General features: G+C 36.3%; 1 pseudogene; it reads left to right on the top strand.

Moving 5' to 3' along the window:
* The first annotated feature begins 454 nt into the window (after nucleotides 1-454).
* Nucleotides 455-10,500, top strand: part of LOC139872476 (ribonucleases P/MRP protein subunit POP1-like) — a 64,452-nt pseudogene continuing 54,406 nt past the window's right edge.

Raw genomic sequence — 10,500 nt, 5'->3', positions numbered from 1 at the left:
CCGAGTTTCCTCCTGGGCAGCAGTTGGGGGCGGGTTATGCAACTGCGAGAGATGAATGCATGGATGATTAAATCTCCCTGAATGATCTCTGGTACTGATGTTAAAAAAAAAAAAAAAAAAAAAAAAAAAAAAAAAAAAACAACAACAACGTAAATCTAAATGCATGAAGTTTAAAATATTGCTCAGACAACCAACTTGCAAGACAAAAATCATTCAGCTCACATTGAAAAGCCCAATACACTATTCTAAAACTATAAAACAAAACCTTTCCAGTCTAATTCTAATTGAACATTGCAACAAAAGCCCATTTAACAGCCCAAATAATTCTAAATCCTGCATCAGTGTCATCACTAACGGGACTTGTCATCCGAGCACAACGTTTGAACGTTAGGGAGCAGGTTCCATCTTCAAATCACAGACGCGCCACCGCAAAGGTTTATCGAAGTTCTGCAGCCTCGATTTCGGCTAACGAAACGGTTACCTAAAGGATTATTAACCGAAATCATTCACGATCCAGGTCGTTGTGCGCCGCTTGCTCGCGTAAGTTTCCGAGATCAGTTTAAGAAAACAAATTTGTTTATTAATGTTTATTAATTAATTATTAATTTTATCAGATTAATTTTATCAACGTTAGCATTACGTCAGCTGCAGTGTTCATCACTATGTTGTACTGCATGACGTCAGCAGCTGTTACTATTCATCAGTTTTGTGAGAGTAATTAAAAAGAAAAAAAGGAAAGGACATTTGAAGCTGCAACTGTGATCAATAGGGTTTAGAATCTCCTTATACTAAGTTAGGGTTTTAGAATCACGATCTCACAAACTACTCATCTTCAATTGTTGTCAATTATTTGGCTACTTGATGTTAGTTCCCCTTGTTTTTGCCAAATAGTGATTGATACTGTTCTCTTGTTGATTATTATATTAAGTTTCTCATTGTAACTGTAATTTTATAAATTTGTAAAACTTATAACGTATTATACGTGTCTTTGTTTTTCAAACAACTACATTTGTTAGTTAAATCATATCCTTTAAAAATCTAATGATAATAAGTAACTGTCAATTATTCGTGTCAATCAGCATGCTAAACGAGAAATGTGATGTTCAAATTTAACATTCATTCAACACACGAATACTTACATAATACTGTCCACCACCTGGACTTGAACCCATGATACCAAAAGGGCCTTTGGTTTGTTGGTTGATTTAATTATGCAAATTAGTACGGTCTGCTAGGTTGAATGACTGTTATATTTCATGACATTATAAATGTGATGGTGATATTAGCAGGTCTTTGTCACTTGAAGATGGGTACTGATGGAAGCAAACAGTTCAAGGGATCTGTGATACCACCAAGTGAGATTCTTGTGCAGAAGTTCACAGAATCTAGAGGCCCCGAACTCGCGTCCCTTTACTCGACTATTGCAAGTCGGTCGAACAACAATTTTAAATCGCGGAGAAATAAGAGGAGGAGAACTACTAGTTACGACAATCGAGGTTCCAAAGCTAGGTTTAGAAAGAAGCAAAAAGTGGGAGTTTTGAAACAAAATAGCGAGGAAAGTGCAGATAAAAATGCTAAAAAGGTTCCTCCTCGTCACATTCGGCGTAGAATAAAGCTCAAAAGTAATCCTCAAAGTGGGTTTTGCACTTCGGGTGATGGGACTAAGAGGATGAGAACCCATGTTTGGCATGCAAAACGCTTTACGATGACTAATCGGTGGGGTTTTCACCTTCCTCTTGGTTTACATGGCAGGTAATGGCACCTCTCCTTTACTTTTTTTTTTTTTTTTTGTCATAGTGAAGTATAATAAAAGGTAGAGTTTTTTTAGGCTAAAATGGGTATTGCTAACTGTGTTTACAAGAGTATTTTTTAAAATTTTAATTATATGCATCCTGAATACTAGAAAAGGTAGAAGGTTTTCCTGTTCGGGCTATTCGGGAGGGCGAGTAATCCGACCCAATACTCTGATGTACCGTATACGCAGCCCAATAGGATTAGTTCCTGGCTGTTTCTAACTCTTCCCTGGCCACCACTAAATATCCGTTCTAGACAGGATTCGAACCTGAAACCACTGGATTCTGAATACCCTTTGAAGGATTTGTGGATTTTAGAGAACGTTTGGCAAGATGGCTTTTTTTTGGCTGCACAACAGTTTAATAGGTTTCATGTGTTTTAATTACCTGTTGAACGACTGATTAGTCATTTGACTCTTACACATCTTAGCTGACATGTTTATTTATGTCCATTTAACCCATTAGAGATTGGTTTTTACCTAAGAATGGGTCTATTTTGTTGGATTAAAAACTGGATGTTATACAACCATTTTTATTTAGGCATATTCAAATGTTAGGTATCAACATTTTTTATAGTTTGAAAAATTATAAGTCTTCTTAGGTATCAACATTTTATAATTTGTTTCTTGCAGTGGAAAAGGGTCAAGAGCACTCTTAAAGTGGTTGAAAAATGGAACCGTTGTTCATGATGCAAGCTATTATTGTGCCATTCAACTCGAGGGTACACAGGTATTAAAATTCTTGTTTATTCCTCTATCTTTGATATGTATTATTGTTTATTTTTTAATATCAGCAGTGTTGTTTTTGGTTATTTTGTTTGCTTGCAGGATTCATTATTGTCAGTTTTAAGCACTGTAATAGCACCTTTTCCTTCCTTGGATGATGAAAACGTGCTTTCTGGTCGTATTTATTCTAATTCGATGGTGGGTTCCTATTTGTTTGTATGCTTTTAATAAGATAATGAATAATGATAATGATGTTGAGATGTTTGTAGGTGGCAAAGTGGGCAGGGCATACACTCAATCAGTGGCGGAACTTGAAAACTTTAATTAGGGGGGCAAACGATTATGTATAGTTTAGTAAATATAACATTTCTATCACTGTCGGTTAAAATTAAATATTAAATTAAATATATTGATAAAAAAGATGAGTATGGATAATATAGTGGCCTATGAGAGATGAAATTACTCCGTAGATTTTTACGTTTGACCTTATGTTTTCACATATACTCTTATTCATAAGGGCGAATATGAAAAAAAATCTTTTAGTTTCTATACTAAACTATTGAAAAGCTACCTACAATTAATTTTGCAGCAGGGGCAATCACCCCTCCAATCATAAAGAAGTTCCGCCTCAATGCAAATTTAGAATAATATGGAATTAGTAAATGTATATGGGTAAAATATCTAGATATTAATATGTATTATATGAAAAATATCTAGATATTAAAATGTAAAAAAAAAATCTAGATATTTATATGTGTAAGAAATATCTAGATATTTATATGTATAAAAATATCTGAATATTTATATATATCCATGGAAATATCTAGTCTCTAGAAACTTCCATGAAGTAGTATAAATAGGGGTGAAGATTTCATTTGTGTATAAGTTGTGAGAGTGAAGTAAGTTGTGAGAGTTGTGAGCAAGTTGTGAAAAGAGTGAGTTGAGAAGTAGAGAAGAAGTAAGAATTGAGAAGAGTGTGAGTAGAGAAGAAAAGCTTGTAAGTAAGTAATATTGTAATTGTATTTTGTATTAATAAAAGTGTTCTTTGTTAAGTTTCCCGATTAAGCCTTAGTTTGTGTTTAAGTTCTTAGTGCACTTGTGTTGTTCTTATTATATGGTCGAATCTGCCGCCTAAATGATACATGGTCGGTTATACCGCCTAAATGATATATGGTCGACACTGTCGCCTAAGTACTATTGTGCACTAAGAATTCATAAAATTAAAGGCTAATCAACGTCAAAGTGTTGGTGTAGTGAGTCTAGTATAGTCTAGATCCTCTATAGTGGGTGTGTTGGGCTCGTCGAAGCTTCCAACAATTGGTATCAGAGCGGGTCGTTCGGGACCATTTCTAGTGGAGGAAATCGGTAAACGTTGGACGTTTGCATCGACTTGTTAACACCGAAGCTCTAAGGGAGATTCTGTCGGAGCACAGTTAGGAACTCTGAAAGCTCATCGGTCAGGGACCAAGCTTATTGGACGTTGGACGTCATGATGACAGATCTTGCAAGTACGAGCAGTGGAATCAAGAGTCTCAATAACCACAACTATGGTTATTGGCGAACTTGTATAGAATCCTACCTACAAGGACAGGATTTATGAGAAATAGTTGCTGGCAGTGACACAACGCCTCCACCGAAAGAAAATGCCGAAGCCTTGAGAAAATGGAACATCAAGGCCGGGAAGGCATTATTTATATTGAAGACTACAATCGAGGAGGATCTATTGGAGCACATTCGTGACGAGAAAACACCAAAGGCCACTTGGGAAACTTTTGAAAAATTATTTTCAAAGAAGAATGAAGCACGCCTCCAGCTCTTGGAAAATGAGCTCGCAGGTATCTCACAAGGAAGTCTATCTATTTCTCAATATTTTACCAAGGTGAAATCTATTTGTCGTGAGATATCTCAACTTGCTCCTGAAGAGAAAGTGAGTGATGCAAGGATGAAGAGAATTATCATCCACGGCTTAAGATCTGAGTATAATGGATTTATAGCCGATGTGAGAGGATGGCCTACTCAACCATCATTAATAGAGCTGGAGAATTTATTGGCTAATCAAGAGGCATTAGCCAAGCAGATGAATGAAGTGAGCATAAAAGGCGAAGAAGAAGCACTCTTCACCAATAAGAAGAAAACTATGTCTGGAAGACAAGAGGCGATGAAAGAAAGTAAGACATATGGGTGGAAGGGTCACCCAAAATCAAAAGAAAACGCTTCAGGGGGAGCTTAACAAGGAAGAAGAGATCATCGCCAACAATACGGGGAAAATGATAAGAGAAAGAATGGTGAATGCTTCAATTGTGGCAAGAAGGGTCATTTTGCTCGAGATTGTAGATTCCCCAGAAGGCGAACTTTCGAAGGAAATGTGGCCGCCACAAGAGATGAGAAGAAAGAGGTCACATTCGAAGCAACCATTAATGAGGAAACATGGGATGCAGAAGTTGGACTCTCTGTTGAAGCTGACATAGATGATCAAGCTCTTACAACAACTTTAAATCAAAAATAAACTACAAAGATGATTGGATCATCGATTCTGGGTGCTCAAATCATATGACCAATGATGGGACGAAGCTGAAAGAAATGGAGGATTACAAAGGAAAGAGAGTCGTGTTGACAGCCAACAATTCAAGGTTGTCTATTTCTCACATTGGAAAGACAATAATTCCAAATGAAGGCGACTCTCATAAGCTCCAACTCGAGAAGGTGTATCTTGTCCCTGGCCTAAAGAAGAATTTACTATCAGTACCACAATTGACAGTAGAAGAAAATTATGTGCTCTTTGGACCAGAAGATGTGTCCGTATTCAAGAGAGTGAAGGTGGTTGGCAATCCAATTATGCAAGGAAGAAGAATAGAGTCGGTCTATGTATTATCTGCTGAAACAGCTTATGTGGATAAGACTCGAAAGAATGAGACGGCTGATCTTTGGCATGAACGTCTTGGGCATGTGGGCTACAACAAGTTAAAGGAGATGATGGTAAAACACATAGTAAATGGGCTTCCTCAAATTGATATCCGAACGGATACAATATGTGCTGGATGTCAATTTGGAAAAGCTCACCAATTGCCATTCAAGGAGTCACAACATCAGTCCAAGACACCATTAGAGCTCATACACTCTGACGTCTTTGGCCCAGTGAAACAAACATCACTTGTAGGAATGAAGTATATGGTGACATTCATTGATGACTTCTCAAGGTATGTGTGGGTTTACTTCATGAAGGAAAAGTCGGAGACTTTTCAGAAGTTTAAAGAGTTCAAGAAGAAGATAGAAAGTGAGCTCAATAATAAGATTAGGTGCTTACGCACAGATAATGGAGGAGAATATTTATCGACTGAGTTCAATATCTATCTTGAGAAGCACAAGATTAGAAGACAATTAACTTGTCCCAATACTCCACAACAGAATGGAGTCGCTGAACGCAAGAATCGTCACCTTGCCGAAACTTGTAGAAGTATGCTTCATGGTAAGAATGTGCCAGGAAGATTTTGGGCTGAATGTATGAGAACGGCATCATACGTGATAAATAGGCTTCCACAAACAAAGTTGGGGCATATTTCACCGTATGAAAGATTATGGAAGATCAAGCCAACCGTCAACCATCTCAAAGTTTTTGGATGTGTATGTTATGTCTTCGTACCAGATCATCTACGAAGCAAATTTGATAAGAAGGCAATCCGATGCATTTTTGTCGGTTATGATGAATCAAGAAAAGGATGGAAATGTTGTGATCCAAATACTGAAAAGTGTCATACTTCAAGAAATGTGGTATTTGATGAAGCGTCTTCATGGTGGTCACCTCAAAAGATAGAGCTTCCAGAATCTCATGGATTAGAAGAAGGTCCAGAAGAAAAAGAAGAGCCTAAAGAGCGGGTATTGAATCTAATAAAAGAAGGAGAAGGGTCGTACTCTAAGGAAAAGAGTCCATGGAAAACTGGTGTACATCAATCTATATCCGAGGAGGTTCGTCCAAACCAAAAGGAAGTCGAGGAGCATGTACAAGAATTAAGGAGGTCAGCAAGGCCGAGACAACCTAATCCAAGGTATGCCAATGCTGCTCATGTGGATGAATCAATACCTATTGAGCCTTCTACTTATGAAGAAGCAGCGCAAAATCGAGAATGGCAGAAAGCGATGGAAGAAGAAATTAATGCACTAAAAGAAAACCAGACATGGAGTTTAGTTCCAAAGCCAAAAATGTAAAACCAATATCTTGTAAATGGGTTTACAAGGTGAAGACTCGATCAGATGGCTCCATTAAAAGGTATAAAGCTCGACTTGTTGCTAGAGGTTTTTCTCAACAATATGGGCTGGATTATGAAGAAACGTTTAGTCCAGTGGCGAAGATCACAACAATTCGAGATCTACTAGCATTAGCCGCTAGCAAATCTTGGAATCTGTGGCAGATGGATGTCAAGAACGCTTTCTTACATGGAGAACTTGACAAAGAAATTTATATGGAGCAACCAAGAGGCTTTGAGAACAAGTTCCATCCTGACCATGTCTGCAAATTAAAGAAAGCACTATACATCTTGAAGCAGGCTCCAAGAGCTTGGTACGGGAAAATTGGCGAGTTCTTGGTACAAAGTGGTTTCACAGTTGCTCATTCAGATTCTAGTTTATTTGTGAAACAAGATCAAGGAAAACTAGCCATAGTGCCAGTATATGTGGATGACTTAATCATCACGGGAGATCACTATTAGGAGATCCAAAGAACAAGAGAGAATCTGTCTATCAGATTTCATATGAAGGAGCTTGGAGAACTCAAACATTTTCTTGGACTCGAAATAGAGCAGAAAAGAGAAGGATTATTTCTGGGACAACAGAAATATGCGCGAGATCTTTTACAAAAGTACGGAATGCTTAATTGCAAACCTATCTCAACTCCGATGGATCCGAATTCAAAACTACGAGCAGATGAAGGAAAAAGTCTTCAAGATGTTACCATGTATCGAAAGATGGTCGGAAGTCTTATTTATCTCACACTAAGCCGGCCAGACATATCTTATGCAGTTGGAGTGGTTAGTCGATACATGAGCAATCCGAAGAAGCCTCACCTTGATGTTGTACGACGCATCTTAAGGTATGTTAAAGGCACTATTAACTTTGGTATTTTATACAAGAAAACAAAAGAATGTCACGTGACTGGATATTGTGACGCTGATTACACTGGAGACTATGATACACGACGGTCAACAACTGGATACATGTTTAGTCTTGGATCGGGAGTAATATCGTGGTGCAGCAAGAGACAACCAACAGTATCCTTATCAAGCACTGAAGCAGAATATCGATCGGCGGCATCAGCAACATAAGAAATTATGTGGTTGAAGCAACTAATGGAAGATCTTCATCAATTAACAGATTATCAAGTAAAGCTTTTCTGCGATAACCTATCAGCTATTCGTCTAGCAGAAAATCCAGTCTTTCATGCGAGAACAAAACATATAGAAGTGCACTATCACTATGTTCGCGAAAAGGTCCTTGAAGGGGAGATCAAGATGGTGCCAACAAAGACAGATGAACAAGTTGCAGATATATTCACCAAGAGCCTAAGTAAACCAAAGTTTGAAAAATTCAGAGAAGCACTTGGAATGGTCTGCAATGAAATGTCCCGTTCTTATTGATTAAAAACGTTCCATATTAATTGATTTCGTTGCGAGGTTTTGACCTCTATATGAGACGTTTTTCAAAGACTACATTCATTTTAAAACAAACCATAACCTTTATTTCATCAATAAAGGTTTAAAAAGCTTTACGTAGATTATCAAATAATGATAATCTAAAATATCCTGTTTACACGCGACCATTACATAATGGTTTACAATAAAAATATGTTACAACGAAATAAGTTTCTTGAATGCAGTTTTTACACAATATCATACAAGCATGGACAACAAATCTTGTCCTTATTTAAGTATGCGACAGCGGAAGCTCTTAATAATCACCTGAGAATAAACATGCTTAAAACGTCAACAAAAATGTTGGTGAGTTATAGGTTTAACCTATATATTATCAAATCATAATAATAGACCACAAGATTTCATATTTCAATACACATCTCATACATAGAGATAAAAATCATTCATATGGTGAACACCTGGTAACCGACATTAACAAGATGCATATTTAAGAATATCCCCATCATTCCGGGACACCCTTCGGATATGATATAAATTTCGAAGTACTAAAGCATCCGGTACTTTGGATGGGGTTTGTTAGGCCCAATAGATCTACCTTTAGGATTCGCGTCAATTAGGGTGTCTGTTCCCTAATTCTTAGATTACCAGACTTAATAAAAAGGGGCATATTCGATTTCGATAATTCAACCATAGAATGTAGTTTCACGTACTTGTGTCTATTTTGTAAATCATTTATAAAACCTGCATGTATTCTCATCCCAAAAATATTAGATTTTAAAAGTGGGACTATAACTCACTTTCACAGTTTTTTTACTTCGTTGGGAAGTAAGACTTGGCCACTGGTCGATTCACGAACCTATAACAAATATGTACATATATATCAAAGTATGTTCAAAATATATTTACAACAATTTTAATACATTTTGATGTTTTAAGTTTATTAAGTCAGCTGTCCTCGTTAGTAACCTACAACTAGTTGTCCACAGTTAGATGTACAGAAATAAATCGATATATATTATCTTGAATCAATCCACGACCCAGTGTATACATATCTCAGTATTGATCACAACTCAAACTATATATATTTTGGAATCAACCTCAACCCTGTATAGCTAACTCCAACATTCACATATAGAGTGTCTATGGTTGTTCCGAAATATATATAGATGTGTCGACATGATAGGTCAAAAAATTGTATACGTGTCTATGGTATCTCAAGATTACATAATATACAATACAAGTTGATTAAGTTATGGTTGGAATAGATTTGTTACCAATTTTCACGTAGCTAAAATGAGTAGTTTTTACCAATTTTGTTTTGCTCGCCATTTCTTCGTTTCTAATCCGTTTTGAGTGATTTAAGCAGCCACGGTTTCGTATTGAACTTGACTTTATGAAACTAAACAGAAAAGGTATAGGTTTATAGTCAGAAATACAAGTTACAAGTCGTTTTTGAAAGAGGTAGTCATTTCCATCGAAAGAACGACATCTTGATGACTGTTTTGAAAAACATACTTTCACTTTGAGTTTAACCATGATTTTTGGATATGGTTTCATGTTCATAAGAAAAATCATTTTCCCAGAAGTATAGCTTTTAAATCAAAGTTTTTCATAGTTTTTAATTATCCAAACCAAAACAGCCCCCGGTTGTAACTACGAAGGCATAAATCCGGTTTTATGGTGTTTATCGTGTTTCCGGGTTTTAAATTATTAAGTTAGCATATCATATAGATATAGATCATGTGTATAGTTGATTTTAAAAGTGTATTTAGAAGGATTAACTTTATATGCGAACAAGTTTAGAATTAACTAAACTATGTTCTAGTGATTACTAGTTTACCACTTCGAATATGATAGCTTTTTATGTATGAATCGAATGATGTTATGAACATCATTACTAACTTAAGTTCCTTGGATAAACCTACTGAAAAAGATAAAAATGGATCTAGCTTCAACGGATCCTTGGATGGCTCGAAGTTCTTGAAGCAGAATCATGACACGAAAACAAGTTCAAGTAAGATCATCACTTGAAATAAGATTGTTATAGTTATAGAAATTGAACCAAAGTTTGAATATGATTATTAGCTTGTATTAGAATGATAACCTAATATAAGAAACAAAGATTTCTTGAGGTTGGATGATCACCTTACAAGATTGGAAGTGAGCTAGCAAACTTGAAAGTATTCTTGATTTTATGTAACTAGAACTTGTAGAATTTATGAAGAACACTTAGAACTTGAAGTTAGAACTTGAGAGAGATCAATTAGATGAAGAAAATTGAAGAATGAAAGTGTTTGTAGGTGTTTTTGGTCGTTGGTGTATGGATTAGATATAAAGGAT

The sequence above is a fragment of the Rutidosis leptorrhynchoides genome, chromosome 10, assembly GCF_046630445.1.
Source record: "Rutidosis leptorrhynchoides isolate AG116_Rl617_1_P2 chromosome 10, CSIRO_AGI_Rlap_v1, whole genome shotgun sequence".
NCBI lineage: Eukaryota > Viridiplantae > Streptophyta > Magnoliopsida > Asterales > Asteraceae > Rutidosis > Rutidosis leptorrhynchoides.
Note: the sequence above shows the minus strand (reverse complement) of the source record. Positions and strands in the feature narration are given on the sequence as shown.